General features: G+C 29.9%; 1 protein-coding gene across 2 annotated transcripts in view; it reads right to left on the bottom strand.

The window, feature by feature from the left end:
- LOC118186043 (uncharacterized) overlaps positions 1–19,241 on the bottom strand; it is a 110,368-nt gene that overhangs the window by 83,237 nt on the left and 7,890 nt on the right. The window contains exon 1 of one of the 2 annotated variants that reach the window (XM_085812193.1): positions 16,923–17,058. The exons of the other annotated variant lie outside the window; for it this stretch is intronic. The gene's annotated coding sequence lies outside the window, so the exon portion shown is untranslated. Of the gene's footprint in view, positions 1–16,922; positions 17,059–19,241 lie in introns of those variants that run through there. 2 annotated transcript variants of the gene reach the window in all.

Genomic DNA, 19,241 nt, shown 5'->3' with positions numbered 1-19,241 from the left:
ATTCATTATTTACTTCTTTACGCAATCGCATTTCATTCGTAGATAACGAGAGGAGAGAGCTCGTTTCGTACGCCTCCGAGGATGGATAATTTATTAGACAATACTCCAAAAACTACACAGGAATATAAAACACCGCTTCTCCTCGATACAAGCCTCCACTTCTACAAATTTCCCAATTCTTTTGTTTCAGTGATTTAGGCAAACAGTTATTTCCTCCCAGTTATACTCGGCGATGAATTTATACTCCAAAGTCACTCGTGGGAGAATTTTACGAGGAAATCATTCTCCTTAAAAAAAAAAAAAAAAAAAAAAAAAAAAAGTTACCTTCTTAAGAGAAAATAATTTTCATTCTTTTAGCTTATCAATCAGCTATGTGTACAGGACCGGATTTTGATTTGACCGAGATCCTAAGCTATTTGAGATATGAGGGATACGAGATTTGTTTCTTAATACGGGATATAGTACATTTTTTAATGGTGGTCCCACGCTATAGCTTGTGCAGCTTATGTGTTAATACGTCACTGTGTGCATGAATTGAAAGGAAAAACAGTTTATTCTTTCCATGTGCAAAATATTTTAACAATTAGCATTTCAAAAGTCCAGTTACAGTATCTAAAATGTTGTGGATCGTTTTCAAATTTTACTTACATACGCTGCCACATACACAAGAAAAGAAAGAAAAAGAAAAAAAAAAAAAAAATCTGAAATGTTTCAGATTTTAAATTACGTTTAAAGGGACGTTTTTTAACATTTTGTGTGTTACCTTTCTTTATTAAATATCATGTTCTTCGCACTTAAACCATAAGATCCAGTGCAACAGCAATATCGCAAAATAGTTTTAAAACGAGCATATCTTTAGAATTTCCGATACAGAGACTCACGCGCTGGAGATATAAATGTTTTTTCTGCACAACATTGCCATTGCTCGCTTTTAAATAGTTGAGTTTGTTACTCAAAAATTCGTTAAAGTTTTACAAAATATGAAATCGATAATAAAACAAATTCCAAATTTCAATTTGGGATTCCAGATGCCCATATTCGTCATTCACGTCATTCAAAATTCGATTGTTCTATGTACCGTTGTTTTATCACAATACGAGAAATATACATACATTTATGCAGATTTTTCATTATTTAATTTCTTCAAATATAATGCAGGACTCTAACATTTTGTGGCAACAGTTTGAAAAGTGAACCGACATGAGTCCGACGCAAAATGCCAAAACGAAAGCAATAGTCCTTCGGGACTCAAGTCCCTTTGGACTAATAAATTAATATTTAAAGTTTAATTTGAACCAATGCATTGCATAAAGATGACTGGGATCACAAGCAAAAATGCCTGTCCTTTTCAAGTTTTATGTTATTCGACCTCTTTGTTTTGTAATCTAATTAATTTTTTTAAATAAAGAAATTTAATGATTTTAAATATGAACTATTAGTGTGTTATATTCATGATAAACATTAACTAGATTTTTTTCTTTAGCAAATCAATAAAAATAATTTATCTTCTACTTCATGTCAAGTCCATTACCTATTAGTTTACACACAATTACCACAGAGATTATTTTACCCACAATTAGTTCGGAAATCTGCCTAAAGGGGGACAGTACATATTCAAAGCAGTCAAGTTTAGCTTAACTAGTTTATCTGTGTCACTAAATATGTAAAAGTAGCAAAGTTTAGTTATGTCACTGAATATGAACTGCCCTTTTAGGCAGATTTACAAACTAATTGTGGGTAAAATAACCTCAAGGTAACAACCTTGACATGAAGTTGAAAACAAACTATTTTTATTGATTTGCTAAATTTACACGTAAAAATTTCAGTTGATTTTTTTATATTTTAAATTGTAGAAATATAGTATTTATAGTCATCTTTATGCAATGCACTGCTCAAATTAAACTTTAAATATTAATTTATCGTGAATTTTCTTTCTTTTCTTCAGGAACAGCATAGGTAAGCAAAATTTGAAAATGAACCTTGTTCTTTACTTAATAAAACTAAATCAGAAATAGTCTTTGGCGACTTTCAGTATTCAGCCGTAACAATCGCAATCATTTCATTCGTAAGAACATTTCAAAGAATCTTCACTGAGAATAGACTTCTTCATGTTCCTACAGTCCTAATACTAAAAACTGAATAAAATTGTTAAATTAGTAAATTTAAAAAAAGTTACTGTTACTAACTTTGAAAAGTTGTTAAGTATTTTATGATACTTCAGTCAACTGCTGACATTCGAAAACTCAAGACACTCACTGAATGACAATAAATGACGAAGCCATCCGTCTTGCTTCAGTTCATGTGTCGGACGCTGCATCCCGGGCCAATGGACGGACGTAATTGCGAAGAAGAAAAATCAATGACCAGAAAATCTGTTTGTGAAAGACAATGCAAGCGTAACTCGAGATGAAGAGAAAGTCGGCAGTATTATTGTTCGCCATTTGCGCCACATGCAGATGAGATGTTGGAAAAAAAGGAACAGATTTGTTCTTGATGAGTTTTACGGCTAGATTTTATAGTCTGCCGTTACGCAAAATTGATTTCATCTCATGCTACATATCACGTGACTGATACATAGAGAAGTATTTGTAACCCCCTCCAAATTTTTATTTCTTTTTTTTTTTTTTTTTTTAATTGATGTTTTCAAATTACATGTCTAACATCGTGTTGAACAAAAATAAAAGAGCCGTTGCCAATCCATGCGGCTTTCATTGAACTTCCAAATCCTAACCCTGGCATGCTCTGAAATTTTACTCACATAATAAGATTAAAATTTTCATTCACAATAGAACCATTAATAAATACGTACATCTGTTTAAAGTTCTGTTTCTATGCATTGAGAATACAAAGATATGGCATAAAAGTTAATTGATGTTAAAACTTGGATGATTTTTATCGGTTTGCATTCTTAGTATACACAATTTTTTTAAAACTTTCTAAGCATCCTAGGACTTTAGTAAATTATGAGTTGTACATCTAGTGAGAGGAAAATGTCATGTGTGGAAAATCAAAATTATCTGGTTAAAAATGTGTATAATGTCAATATACGTTGTTTTTTTTTTTTTCGCTTTTTTGAAAGAAAACTGAGTACTGTTCAATCAATTATCGAGAGCTAAGTCGTCGCCAAATATTTTGCTAAATTCGCCAAGAGATTGGTTGATATGAAGTCAATGTTAACGCCTAAAGTCGTTACAGTGTTAACTTTTTTTGAGAAAAGTAAACAAATGTCTTTTCAAAATTGGCAATGACAATGCGAATTCTAAAGATATAAGCTTCTTGTGTTTTTATTTTTATTGTATTTACCATGGATTTGAAAATGTGGACTTGCCTAATGATGAAATATCTTCTATACAATTTTCTCACTATTCTGCTAAGTTTCAAATGTAAAGAAACATTTCTGCTATGGTAAACAAATAGGCTTAGCAGTACTTAAACAACTTTTAAACTGTTCATAATTCTACAACTATTGATGCAGATTAACTAAAGGCATAAAAACCTTAGCCGGAAGATACGAACAACGTAATGCACTCATTTTTAAAGCAAAATATGCACAATTTACCGACACATAAAAATGAAAAAAAGCTTTTTACGAATGGAGAATATTTGTTAAATTCGAATTTCATTCCTTGCAGCAATGGCGCAAGAGAATTATTTAAATTTAATTTAACTTCACTACATGCTTGTGAAGCAATATAAATATATTTGGTGCAGCCGATTGCAACGAAAAAGGGAGGTGCACGACTATTTGCTATAGCAGTCCTATATACAAAATTTCAACATTCTGAGGCTACTCGCTTTTGAGCTATGTGAGATACATACATGCGTATGTACGTATAAACGCTACGAAAAAATCTTTTCCGGGTACATTTTAAATCAGTTTTATAATTCGTTTGAGAGGGAAAGAGTCCTTTATTGTGTCCTTACGTACGGATGTCACGCAAACAACATCGTTAATTGCATTCGATAGTGGTCAAAATGGATATTTTCGTTGAATTATGATACCGAGAATTTTTCGTGATTACAATAGTCCGTACAAGAAGTTAAAAAAAGGGGGGGAGGGAACAGTTCAGAAATCAAAGTCGGATTAAAATGACCAGCAATCGCCCAGATTCTAGGTCTAACGGATAAAAAACTTGAGGGGTCAAAATTTCACTTAATGATATTGAAAAAGCCGCCACTGACGCCTTTTTGGGCAAAGTAAAAATTTTCGCCCTCTTCTGATTCGAAGGATGGTCAGGTTGCGAACAGGTATTTCCTGAAGCCCTAGGATAGAATTACCGCAACCTCAGGCAGTTAGTTACATCTGAATTCCGAAGTTTCTGTTTCTTTAGCGGACGTACATAGGTATTTGGTGCCCTTCTGAACTTAAGCGATGAGAGGGTGGCACTAGATCGCGGATCTTTAAGATTTCAGATTCATTCATGAGAATTCTGAGAATGGGAAGTAAAAAAATGCTACGCATTTCCGCTGAAATTAAACGTATAAGTTCTTTCTTTCGTTTCACTATTGATTTTTTTTTATGTATAGGCAACGTTTATTCTGATTTTAGATGGACATTCTAAAGATTAAAGAAACTGCGGTTTTTAAATTTATACTTATCTATTCAAAAAGTTTGTAAGAGTAACATGGTATTTGCTGTTGGTAATTAATGCTATGCATCTTAAATTATGTTTCTCGGAAATTAAATAAATTGATTTATGCTAACAAATAACAAGGAGTCATTGACATAATTATGATTATATCAATTACGTGTGGTAATACATTGTACTACTTTCGTTACGTTGAGAATTTCTTCATTAAGAATGATTTTAATCATCTCATGAAAATGTACATGACAAGTCACTGCGATTCTAACACTATTTAAAAATCTCCTCCCCCGAAAAAAAAAAAAAAAAAAACCTACGAAATTAAGAATATCTCCAGAAAATCAGTTAAACTGAAACCTTCTCCTACTTTCTCTTATTTTTACACATAGTAAAATTAGAACAATATAAGGAAAAAAAAAAATACGGAATTCGGTAACACAAATGAGTTGTATATTTATCAGAATATTTGATTTACATATTCTGATAAATATTTAAATATTTACATATTCTGTTATGATGAACTTTTGAAACAGACATCGATGGATTTTTAATGTGCATATTTGCTAAACACCTCTTTTTTTAGCCCAAAGAGGAGTCATTTTTCAAATTGTTGCCACCAAATATTATCGTCCTGTATTATATTTAAAGAAATTAAGTAATGAAGAATCTACATGAATGTATGTTTCTGGCAATGTGATAAAACAGCAGAACCTAGGGCCATCAAATTTTGAATAACGTACCTCTCCACCCGAATATGAGCATCAGGAAGCCCAAATTTGGAATTTGTTTTATTATATGTTTCATATTTTGTAAAACCGTAACGAATTTTTGATTAACAAACTCAGCTATTTCAAAGCGAACAATGGCAACACTGTACGGGAAAAAAAAATATCTCCAGTGCGACTGTGTTTCGGAAATTCTAAAGATATGCTCTTTTTAAATTATTTTACGATATTGCTCTTGAATTGAATTTTATGGTTTAAGTGCGAAGAATGTGATATTTAATAAATAAATGTAACACACAAAACGTTAAAAAGAAGACGCTCTGGGCGTAATATAAAATCTTCAGTTTTTTTTTTTTTTTAATAAAAAGTTTGAAACTTCGAATATTTTATTTTTAAGTCAATATGTAATCTACCTTAACAATCTGACTGAAGCGGAGAAGCGTTAAAAACGGAAAACTGAGTGCAGTATTCTGGTGATAGACGATGTGTGAAAATCTCGGTATTGACCGTCAATGATCGATGACATAAAAGCCGAAAGCCTATAATTGATCACCGGTGACCATCCCGATGGCAAGTGCATTCAATAGAAAAATAATTCCGAAATTACATTTGAGTTTTTTTTTATGTCCGTCAGTCCAACACTAATGCTGTAAACGGAAACTGCAGTGCCTTTCGAATCAAATAGTGGCTTGTTGCCAACTGCTGCAAACCAACACACTATCTAAATTGAACGAAATGAGAGAAATAATTAAAGCGCTTTCTTCAAATTTCACTCTGTAAGCATTCATTAAGAATAATCATTCACCTTGACATAAAAATGCACTCAAAAATACAAGTTCCTCCAGGTACGACGCCCTTCGTTCCGATTTGTTTCGACCATGTCCGCAGTTTTCCCAACTTCTCAAAACACAAACACAACTTTCAAACTAAAAAAGAATAGAAGTCATTGTCTAACTATTGAAGATTATTATACGAGAACTGATCTTGTCCTATTTATTTGTTTCTTCACTCCTTATCTATTAGAACTTTTTATTTAAAGAATTTTCTATATGAAAAAAAAATCTGAAACGATTCAGATTTTAACGGTCACCAAAACGCCATGGGTGAATTCGCAGTGTACTAAAGCAGTACCTCCTATATACGAAGCCAAGCCTCTAGGGTTGCTTGAACGGTCTGACGTCATCTAAGTCGTCATTCCTACCATCTTCCTCGTGGCAAAGAATGAAAGAATATACTTCGGTGTCATAGCGTAGTGAACTGACTGTTGTTTGAAAGTGTAGTGTGCTCTAATAGAACATTTTTCATTTAAATTACTTTATTTTTTATTATGCCACATAAATGCTGTGTTGCAACATGCAAAGGAAATTATAAGAATGGCCCGAAGGTGGCTGTATTTAGTTTTCCTACGGAAGAACAACTGAGAAAACAATGGATTTGGAACTGCAAACGAAAAGATGGATTCAAGCCTACGAAACATTCAAAGGTAAGCATGCATTTCATTTTTAAATTAGAAAATTCCTGAAAGATTAATGTCATTGAAAGATACATGACTTGAAAATGCGAAAACAAAAAATTCTCAATGCAAGGGAAATAATTTACTAAAGTTCCATTGCATTCAACCATAGAAAATAAAACGAAGTTTTAATTACTTTCTATACAAGCATAGTTATATATTTATTTACTAGGCAGAAATTTCTCTTATCCCATTATGAATGAGTATTATTAATGAATTCTTTCAGTAATTTATATTTTCGGCGTCGGGATCTTTATAATACGCACATTGATTTGGGATTGATTAATCTTTCAGGAATTTATGTTATACAGAGCTTATACTGAATTTTAAAGTGATTATAAAATGGACCCTTTTCTCAATAACTAGTCAATAGAAAATCCACCAACCTTATAAAGTTCATATTATAACTTTAAGTAGATAAATATAAAATGCTTCAAGTCGTAATTTTAAAGCCGTTAATTTAAAGTTGTTTTAGATATAAGTATTTAACTGTTTGGGTATACTATTTCTTTTGATTTAGATAAGTCTCGTTCCACCTATTTTATTTTTCTTTTTTTTTTTTTTCTTTTTAAAACTGAATGTATGCAATGCCCCTTTATTATATGCTAGGAGCATTTGAGAATGCATTTTGCTCGTAACTCATGTGAACAGGAAATTAATGCTAATTATGCAATGTTCTAAACTTTATTAATTCTAAAATCCTTAAAAAAATTATGAAATATATGTAAAAGAAAACAATCGTATAAATGGACTAGTTTTGACAGTAATTATTTTAATTTCTGGAATAAGTTACAAGGTGTTTAAATTAAACTGTCTTGTTCAAATAATATTGCCTAAGATTACTAGTTTTCATTACATGTTAGCATAAATCCTAATTAGCCTATTAAATTGTTTCATGCACACACACATCTATAAAAGTACGAGTTTCTTATGCCAATAACACCTACCTTGTTACAGTGGTTCACTTGCTACTGGCAGTAAGTTCTTGTGGGCTTGAAATTTACATTAATTTCTTATCTAAAAACACTTATATAAGGGGTTTTGTTTATTTATACTTGTTGCAGTGGAATATGAAAATGTTTCATTGTATTAATAAGTTATATAGCTTTTAAAATTTTTGAAAAAAGTTAAGAAAATTATATGGAAAATAAGCAATCTAGTGAGCCTTCCACAGTAATATAATGTCAAACACGATTGATGAATGTGAATATTTCACTCCAAAATTACATAAGAATAGCCTAAAATATTTAATTACTGCAAATAAACTGTTAAATATACAAATTCTTGTTTTTTTCTTTGTGTATCATATTTTAGCACTTATACATGTTTTCAATAATTCAAGAAAAATGAATTTTTTTAATGACTAATGATGTTTTATGCTCTTAAATATAAACATTCATAGGCACACAAGTAAATTTGTACTTCTGGTTGTGAACATATCATTTGTAAAAATGTTTAGAAAAAGAGCCAGTAACTTTATATTTGAATGGTACGAATGAATGTGGTTAATCTTATTCTTATCCATCAACTGATGGTTAATCTTATTCTTTTTATAACTGTATTATCACCATTTTGAATGTAATTCCATAACCAAGTGTTGTTTTCAAATAACTGAAGAAAGAAATATTTAGGATGTAGCAATTATATATACATGAGCAATTGTATGTTACCTGAGGATGTATCAATTAAATATTACTTATGTTATATGCATTTGACATATGACAACAAACATGTGCTAATTATTTGCACTTTTCAAAACTTTATGACAGCATCCATGGCTCTTTTTAGCCCAAAAGAGTTAATAGTTTTGTTTTAAGATTTTGCATTATTCACTCTAAATGGCTGCATCACTTTTTTGCGTTGTGCCTTTTAAATGGCTATATCTCTTCAAATTGTTACCATCCAAACATTATCGCCCTGTATTATTTTTAAAGAAATTAAATGATGAACGTTTTCCACAACGGTAACCCTTCCCTTAAGCAGATAGCTCTTGAGTGCTTTGCCATGATTAAATAAAAATACAATAAAACCCTTATTAGACTGTGCATGTATTTAAAGGATGGTGAATGCTTACGATTTTATAATTGTTTAACCTTTTGTTTATTTATTTGTTCTTTTTCATATTAAAAGGTGTGTGAACTTCACTTCAAGCAAGAGGATGTTCTGAGGCAAACTGAATTCTTTGATGAGAAAACTGGAAAGAAGATCATTATACCATTGTCATATCCTCGTTTAAAGAATGGGTGCAATTCCAAGTCTGTTTCCTGATGGTCCGAGTCATCTTAGTTCCAGTGTTTCATCAAGGGAATCACCAGAGAATAAAAGACTCAAAAGAGAACAAGATGCACTCGAAAAAGCCTTAGCCTGTAGCTTAGCTGAAAAGGAAGAGTATGAACGAAAACAAATGTTTTATAATTTAGATGAACTAAAAATTTGTTTTAATACTGTGAATTTACCAGATAACTGGATAGTTATACACAGGCCTATACATACTATGATTCTTAATATTTCTAATGACAATCATCCAAGAATTCTAAAATCATTATTGATTGATTATAATTTGAATATATCTGTAGCAATTAAAAATATACCTATTAAATCACTGAAGCAATATGTAATCCCATCAAAAATTAACAACCTTAAAGATCTTTTAAGTATTTTAGAGAAATTAGACCTATTTGCCTCAAATGATTCATCTGAAGACAGTATTCAAAATTATTTACAAATTGTAAATGAATTAATGACAATTTTAAAAGAGAAAATTCCACATAAAAACAATGAAATAAATTTTCTCGTTGAGCAACTATCAAACTTGAATTCAGAAAAACAACAATATAGGTATTCTGCAGACTTTCTAATATTTTCCACTTTACTTCACACAATTTCACCACATGCATATAATTTTATTCAAAATTCAGAAAATATTATTATGCCTCATCCACGGACCATTCAGAAAATTTTTTCAGATTTTAATATATATCCAATAAATGAACAATACAACCAAAAGTTCCTAAGCTACATAAAATTTAAATTTCAAGAACTATCAGAAAAAGATCTGCTTGTTATTTTAATGATTGATGAAATTCATCTAAATCAAGCATTTGATTATAAAGGTGGTAATTTGTGTGGAATGGCATATAATTGCAAAAATGCTGCATCTAGTGCATGTTTTCATGATTCGCAGCCTATTATCTGTTTATAAGGATGTTGTACATATTTTGCCGGTGAAAACACTTAGTGCGGATAATTTGTATATTTATATTAAAAAAATTGTGGGATTAGAAAATATTGGGTTTAAAATTATTGCTATTGTCACTGACAATAATTCGATTAATAAAAAGGCTATGTCTCTGTTTTCCGAACCACCTAAAGTTAGTATTGTTTATCAAAACCCTGTTGACAAATCTAGGCCAATGTTTTTTATTATTGATACAGTGCATATTTTAAAATGCATTAGAAATAACTGGATAAATCAAAAAAATAATAATCAGAGTATGTTTTTCCCAAGTTTTGATGATGCTTCACATATTGAAACTGCATCTTTTTCTTGTATTAAAAAATTACATGAATCTGAAACTGGTAAGTTATTAAAGTATGCTTATGGTCTGACAATAAAAGCTCTATATCCAACTAACTTAGAAAAACGAAGTGTAAAGCTTGCATTGCAGATTTTTAATGATAATGTTGTTGAAGCATTATTTTCTTTTGGGCAGCAGAAAGAAATAATAAATTTCCAAGAAACTGGAAACTTTATTAAAATAATAAACACATGGTGGTCAATTGTAAATGTGAAATCTATTTTTAAAGGGGTTCATAAAAATAATGTATTTGAAACACCTTTCACTGTGGCAGAAAATGATGAAAAATATGTTTTTATGAATAACTTTTTGAATTGGCTAGATAGTTGGAAAAATTTGAATTTAACCTCTGGTTGCCTAACCAAAGAAACTCACTTTGCAGTATACCATACAATGTATGCTTTAATTGAGATATCAAGGTATTGTATAAATGAGTTGGGTTTTAAATATCTTTTACTTGGAAAAATACAAACAGATATGTTAGAGGCTAGATTTGGTAAGTAAAGGCAACTGGCTGGAGCTCACCATAATATTTCTATCAGACAGGTTTATGAAATAGAGGGTAAACTAAGACTTCAGAGTACATTACCAACCCTAATAAATTCTTCAAAATTTGGAAATATTCCTCTTCATGTATCTGATTTTAAAGACACTGAAGAACAAACTTTTGATGACACTGATGTACAAACATTCATAGATGAAATAACAGTTGAAGATAGTGATATACACGACATAAAATTGGATGTACCTATTTTGACTTATATAGCTGGATATTGCTGTTATAGTATGCTAAAAAAGTTAAAATGTGATGTATGTAAATCCAATATTACTATTGATAAGGAGTTAGCTTTAGAAAACGATGAAAATATTCATTCATGGATTAAGGTTTTTGATAGAGGTCTTATGTATCCTCATCCTGATATTTTACATGCTGTTATATACAATTTTATTGTTGTTAAGAAACTTATTTCAGATGAATATGAGCAAAAATTTTTATTTTCGGCAAATCCACGAGTTACAGTGTGTAAAATTACTCTAAATTTACTTCATGAAAATTTTTTTTTAGAGTTGAATGACTGTCCTAAACTTCATAACCCTCAAATTATTTTGAAAAACATCATACAAGCATCAATGAATATTTTTCTAAATAATTACTGCAAAAAGTTGAATGATAATCTTTTAAGTAACAATTTAAATAAGCAACGGAAATTGAAAACATTAAAAAAATAATTTATGCATACAGCAGAAATGACATATACTATGTTTATAAGTTAGTAAACTTTATAAAATAAGATAGTGACACTAATCTATTGTTTCTTATTATCTTCAGACTTAATTTGTAATTCATTTTATCTAAATGAATATTTTTTGCAGAATGTAGATAGTATGTTAAATAAAAAAATAGTGCTTTTTCTATTTGTGTTGTGAAATCTTTACCAACTCTTTCAAAATGCATGCACACACACACAAAAAAAAAAAAAAGCATTTGTAATAGATAACTAATTATGACAGTAAAGTGCTAAAGTTGTTAAGTCTCTTATATAATATCATTTTGTGCAAAATAGGTGTATTTATTGTAAACTAGAGAAATATTGATTTTTGAAGATAAAATACTTTGCCAATTAATATTACTATTGTTTAGATTTTGAAATCAGTATCTTGCAATTTTTTAATATTTTAATGGAAGCAGACATGTTTATTACATTAATTTTACACTGTAAGAAGAAAATAAATACAATTTGTTTTTACCTACAATTCCATATGAGTCATTTTTATAGATATTCATGCATTTTTATAGAGGAAATTCACTGTATTCTTATACAATATTTTCATTGTAATACATGCTAAATTCTGTCAAAACTAAAATTAAATACTTTGGAATTAAAATTTCTAATGATGTGGTTGTACATATACAGGGGAAAACTTATCAAAAATAAATTGAGTAAAAAAATATTTTTAATCCTTCCCAGCTGTAAGGCTTCATGCAGTTATACTAAACTATTTTGATATTAAAAAGACTTAACTGTAATAAAAAATAAGTAGCATCAAGTTACATAAATAAATAGTCATCCCACCCTTTTTCCCACTGTAGTATGCAATGCCATTTCCTATTACTTCCAGTTATAAATTTACTGGTACAAAAAATTCAGGCCAAAAAAAATAAATAAATAAAATCCTTTTTATATGTTTTGCATCCTAATTGTGTTGCTTTCCTTTAATAAAAATCTGAATTATTTTGAAAATTTTAAATCTTACTTTACATCTTAACAATCAGGCTATATTTATTTTCATTTCTAATAGGAAAATACATAAAACTTGTTATTCTTTCAATTCTAAGAATTGAGGACATTTGATCTATTTAGATGTTTTAAAAGTTCCTACTGATTACCCTGATAAAAATTCCAGTAAATACATATATAAACTTCATATTTATCATTTGCTAAAAAATTCTCAAATAAGTTACAATGAAATGCTTTCAGGAACAAAAATTTACAAGTTACAAAAAAAAATTATATGCACATAATTAGACAAAAGGGGTGTTACAATCATTTAACAATAAGAATGAAACATAAGAATTTTGAATTCCTAGCCAAGTGTCAAGTTTGTTGAATTTTTACAATTTTTCTTTTTTTTATTATTGGGGAAGATGCAGTTATGTATTCTCAAATAATGATCTAATTTAAAATGCCTAAATATATGAAATGTTTTGCTACCGTATTTTAAAACTACCAATGAATAAATATTGATAGATGCTAAAAAATAGTATTTTTCAAATCATTCTCCAGGTTTCTCATCTGTTAAGAAATTCAGTCCCACACTGAAGTGAAAAAAAAGCGGAAAATGACTAAACAATTATGTGTAAATTTGTATTTATGAGAAACAGAAAATGCCGTTAAAAATTGATTAAAATTAATTTAAGGATTTTTAGTGTTAATCAATTGTAAACTTGCTTAATTATGCGTTATCCTCTTTGTTAAGGAAGAAAATATTTAATAAAATATATATTCTTCAGAAAGCAAACCAGCATCAGCCAGATATTCAGTATATATTTATTACTACTAATCTGAAGTATGTTGAATTAATTTCTTTACTATACTGTTATTATTTTAAGCATAAAAATATATAAGGAAAGTAAGGTTAGGTATTTGAAATTAGAAAATGCAGTCGATGAAATCAAATCGGAATATATATATTTGCACACACACACACATATATATATATATTTAAAACCAAACGATATAGTAAGCCTTATGCAAGGAAATAAAAACTACTTTTCATTTTCTCTCCTCTTAAAGGAATAACAGCGATAAGTGGTTTCATGTGGCAACCATGCTTTCTGTACATAAGGACGACTTTAGTGACGTAGTGTGCGGCGTGCCGTGGCTTCGTTTATAGGAGGTACTGACTAAAGTCTGCTGCTCACCCCCATGCGGTCGCTTACATTTCTTTTTGTCATTTTAGCTTTATTATTAAGCATCATTTTCTTTGCAATTACGCCATATACAAGTCAACAGGAAAATTACAAAAATTTTAAAAGCATAGCAGCAAATGTTTAGAATTTCCGATGCAATGTTAAGTGTTGGAGTGCATTTTTCTATTTTTCTCAGTTAATCATATCAGCGCTCAGTTTCTTAGTAAAATGGCTTGCAAAACTTTTTTTATAGTTTTGTTTGTTAATTTTATTAACTAAAAATCATGTTCTTTGTACTTACCCCACATAAAATTCATTTTAACAGCAAAATCACAAAACATTTAAAAACAACATGTCTCGCGCGCTGGAGATGAAAATTATTTTAGTCTGTACAGTGTTGCTACTGCTAATTTTTGGTAATTGTTGGGTTTTATTAACCAAGAATTCATTAAAGTTCTATAAAATATGAAATTCGAAATCTAAAATTCCGGCTTTCAAGTGCACATATTGGGATGTACGACGACGTTACTCAAAATTTTACGACACCAGCTGCCGCCTTTATTTTTTTTTTTTTTTTTTTTTTTCCCACAGAATACTACAAACATAACATACATGCCGATTCTTTACTATCTAATATCTTTAAAAATAACGCAGGGGGGGGGGTTATATTTGGGGACAACAATTTGAAAAGTTATTCGCCATTTATAGTGGACGATGCCAAATCCCGTTTCGAAACGGGAAATTCGAAATTTTCCATACGTAATTTTCGAAAACTGGAAATCAAAACAAATACTTTATAAGTTACTTGCATTAATTCTATTAAATGCATCAAAAAATGAACTTCGAAGGGGGTGACGGAACTCGAGACTAGCAAGTCTGGTTCCACTGAAGAATTATTTTATTTTGAAGATTGCAAGAGTATCAAATAAATTAATCAAGGAAGCTATATAATTAAATACATTCTTTCATGCGCGCATTTTTTTTTACAACCGGAAGAATTAATACATTTAGCAAATCAAAATTTCAAAAGAACATTAAACAAATTGAGACAAAAATAAATATTATCAACTAGAGCAAACTTAAACAAATGCTTGTGACCCTAGAGAGGGTTACGTGCACCATGTTAAGATTAAAATTATTTCTTACTATTTGCTATTATTTGTTTGGTTTTCATCGTTTAATTAATGTTTGATCTAGTTCGCAGTTAATTTTTTTTTCTTTCTCAATTACTTCTTCATTTGCAGATTAAGATTTTACTAAAATATTTCGTTATTGATTGATGGAATTTTTCCGATCATTTATTTTACCTCATAAAAGCAAAGAAAAATCATTATTAAATTGCCAAACAAATGTAGTCAAAATCAGAGAAAAGAAAACGCTTGCAAAAAGACAAGTTGCATAAATCCTGTATTTCAGCATGTGGGATAGGTTTTTAAGCTTTCATCATTTTGCTATTGAACCCTATATACACATGAGGTGCTTATTATTTGGGGCATCGGGAAAGAAAAGATGTCAATGAATTGCATTTAATTTCACTATCAGTTTTTCCCTCAGTTGAAAAAATGTTTACAGGAAATCGTAATCTATAACAGGAAGCTTGGTATTCCGACTAATAAAAATGTAAACGCCTTTTCCTATGTTATAAACGGAAATTCTTGGAAACGAAAATATCTTAATTACGAAATGTGATATACATTTTCAAACGAAAATGAATAAAGCGTTTCTTTCGAATAATAGTAATAAAGAAATTCTAAAATCATTTTTACTCATTATAAAATTAAATGAATGTCGGACGATTTATTTTCATTAACAGCACTTTTCAATTACACATCTCGCTTTACTATTTCGTTGCAGAATCTCCAGCCTTTTTTATTAGAATAAGTCATACAAAACAATACACTTCCAGAAATCTGAATTATTACGTTAAAAGAGCTTGTTAGTATAAATAATAATAAAAAGAAGTTTTTAATTTTTTAGGGAGCAATGCAACAATAAAAACATTAAGTATTTCTTTTGAAAAGAAATGATAGAATTATATTAATGATTTTAATTCAGGGAAGAGAATAAATATCAACCTAAATATCTGATTTCCTTACAAAGTGCTTCCATATATTTCATAATTACAGAATTCATTCTTTAAATCATGCTAAAAAGGATAACAGAGGCATTTCAAAATCACACAATTTTCAAGTCTTCAGATTTAAATTTTTTTACACATTAAATCTTAGTGACTTGATATATCTCATTAGATTTCTTTCACATATAAATTTTTGAAAATTGATGAGCATCATCGCGTCAAGACCTTGAATCTACTTTTTAGGTAGTTAAATGTATTTTTTAGTTTCCTCCACTGTCGAATTTTGCTTACTTTTTATCAAAAGAGATATTGAAATTTATATTCTATGAATTAGATACAGAAAAATTATAATGTCAGCATGTGGAATGTCAATTATAAGTCAACATTTCTCAAAATCGTTTCCATAAATTTCTCTTTAAAGAGTTTTCCTCCAAATAACGATTTTGCCCATTCATTGAAAGATTAAAAGCCGAAAATTCACAGAAGTTTCTGCTATTAAATTATTTAGTTTTAAGCGCCATACTCCACAAAAGCTTAAATAAGGGATCATTACACTTCAACGATTCTTAAACAAAGACATTTTTATTTACAGTCTATAATTCTACCAGGCAAGTCGACAGAATCTCGCATTCAAATGCATTACTTCTTAAAGAGTATTCGTTTTAGAAATAAAATTCAAACAGAAATTAAACCTTGTTGTCTCTTACAAGTTCTATCAATAACATATCGTTTGCATTTACTTAAAGCTAACGTGCTTATACTAAAATAAATATATACTTAACAAGCAGACGATAAGATTCATGGTTTGAGAGTAATGCTGCTGAATCTTAACACAAAGTTTGGTATACATAATGATTCTAATAGAAAATATTTTGACGTTAAATCACTTTAGGAAATTCTCAAAGAAAGCATACATACACAAATATTCATGATAAACGTTAAGTTTCAAAGTTCTAAATGAGATTGCATTGGAAAATCTGCACAAAAGTCAACTTCACTTAAATTTACACTTCTAAGTAGTATATACTTACCCACTTAAGGAAAAAAATGCAACAGATGTTTTACACAAATTGTTTCCCGACACTGTAAAACCTTTAAGCGTACATCATCTAGTACTCTATCAAAAAAATTCTGCTGTGAAACGATTCTCACACACACATTCTGTTGAATTTATGAACTACAAACAGTACACAAAAAAGGCATATAATAGAATTTTCCCATTTCAGAGTTGCCAGTCTGTTATTATGAAAAGCTAAAAAACCTGGGAATAAAAGTTAATAACATAAGCGCATAAAAAGTATTCTTTCGGGACTTAGTATTCGGTAAATAGATAAGAAAAATATAATATAATAAAGATGAGCTATTTTCAAAGCGTCATTAACTGCTGTTCTGCTCGAAATAGTATACTGTAAGAAAAATTTCACATGTGTAATGAAAAAGAAAATTACAGCTACTACGTTCAGCAGAATATATTCTACGCCCATCAGCAATTAAAGACTGAAAAAAAAAAAAAAAAAAAAAAAAAAAAAGGAATCTGGCAACTCTGAGCAGAATGAAAATCTTAAAGAGTCTTCACGCTATTGAAACAGTGAGAGAATACACTTGAAATATTTATTTCAATGGAATGAAATCTTGCGCTTTTATGTTAGAGAACTGTAACATCGACTACTGGTGAATTGTAACATCGACTTTCTCTTGTTTAACGAAGCATGAAAGAAAATAGTTCGGGAGTTTGTACAAGCATAGAATTGAATCAGAGTAACTTCCTCCATTCCCTATTCCAGGCCTATTTCTGCAGTCAATGACTTTAATCCAATAAGGAAATAAAATAATTTGAATTCATGATTTTGGGATTATTTATTACTATGAAGGAAAACATAATTTTTACAATTAAATTTCACATTAAAATTCAAATTCTAAGTATACATATAAAATATGTTCCTTAAAGTGGCTAACTTGATTTCGGTCATAATTAAAATTACCGTTTAAAGTCAAACGTTTAGTGATGAATGTGCTTCACATGGTTTTGTTATACATAAAAATTCCAGCGAGTTGAAAATCAGATTACTTACATTTGTAACATTTTGGCTATGCTATTTTAAATACTTCATTTAATTTATAAGGTATTTCTCCCGCCTTCCTAGCGTGCTTTCGTGGTGTAGTGGTTCTGCACGCTAGGCCGGTATTCCAGAGGTTCCTGGTTCGATTCCCGGCGAAGGCGATTGCTTATTTTTCATCTTGCCTGCTTCACAAAAAATACCTAATGTCTCTACAAAATTTCAGAAAAATATACCACAAAAACTTCACTTTTTAAATGGATTTTACTAACGTCTATTATTGGATTCTAAGAATATTTATTGGATTTATGGAGGTTAATGTAAATACGACAGAAGTTTTCTGTTGATAACATTTTCGAATTCTCACTTTACATATCAACCACCAGATATGTAAAAAAAATACATAAGGGGGGGGGAGAAAATCTGAAAGCTTTCAGATTTTATATTACGCCCAAAAGGGCTTTTAACGACGTTTTGTGTGTTACCTTTATTTATTAAATATGATGTTCTTCGCACTTAACATAAAATTCAATTCAACAGTAATATCACAAAATACTTAAAAAGAGCATATCTTTAGAATTTCCGACACACAGTCTCGCGCGCAGGAGATTTTTTTTTTTTTTTTTTTTTTCCGTACAGTGTTACCATTGCTCGCTTTGAAATTGTGGAGAGTCTTACTAAAAAAACTAATACATGCTTTACAAAATATGAAATAGATAATAAAGCAAATTCGAAATTCGGGCTTCCAAGTGCTCATGTTCGGTTGGGAAACTACGTTATTCAGAATTTAATGGCTCAGAATTTAATTACCTAGGGTACCGTTGTTTTTTTCACAATGCGAAAAACATTCATGCAGATTCTTCATTATTTAGTTTCTTTAATACATGGCGATAATATGTGGTGGCAACAGTTTGAAAAGAGAATCACCGCAGAAAGTGAAACGACGCAAAATGGCAAAATGCCGTTTTGAGACTTTTTGGGTCTAACGCCCCTTTGGACTTAAAGAAAAATAAAATTAAAAAAAAAAGACTGATACTGCAGTGAAACCAAACTGAATGCATATACTGTTAAACGAATTTCCAGACCCTTTCAGATTTGCTCATTAACCGGCATGACTGCGCACGCGCAGATAATCATTATAGCTTGATTTAGGTGCGGTTAAATTCTACGTTTAAAACAATTTGTTTTTATTAGCAGTTCCTCCGTCTATAAAAAGCAATAAAGCATAGGTAACAAAACATTATTCACTTAAAGCTTACATCTCAAATGAATATAATTATAACATATACACTA

Source organism: Stegodyphus dumicola, chromosome 2 (genome assembly GCF_044657685.1).
Source record: "Stegodyphus dumicola isolate Sdum_Otavi_A_Nest chromosome 2, ASM4465768v1".
Taxonomy (NCBI): Eukaryota; Metazoa; Arthropoda; class Arachnida; order Araneae; family Eresidae; genus Stegodyphus; species Stegodyphus dumicola.
Note: the sequence above shows the minus strand (reverse complement) of the source record. Positions and strands in the feature narration are given on the sequence as shown.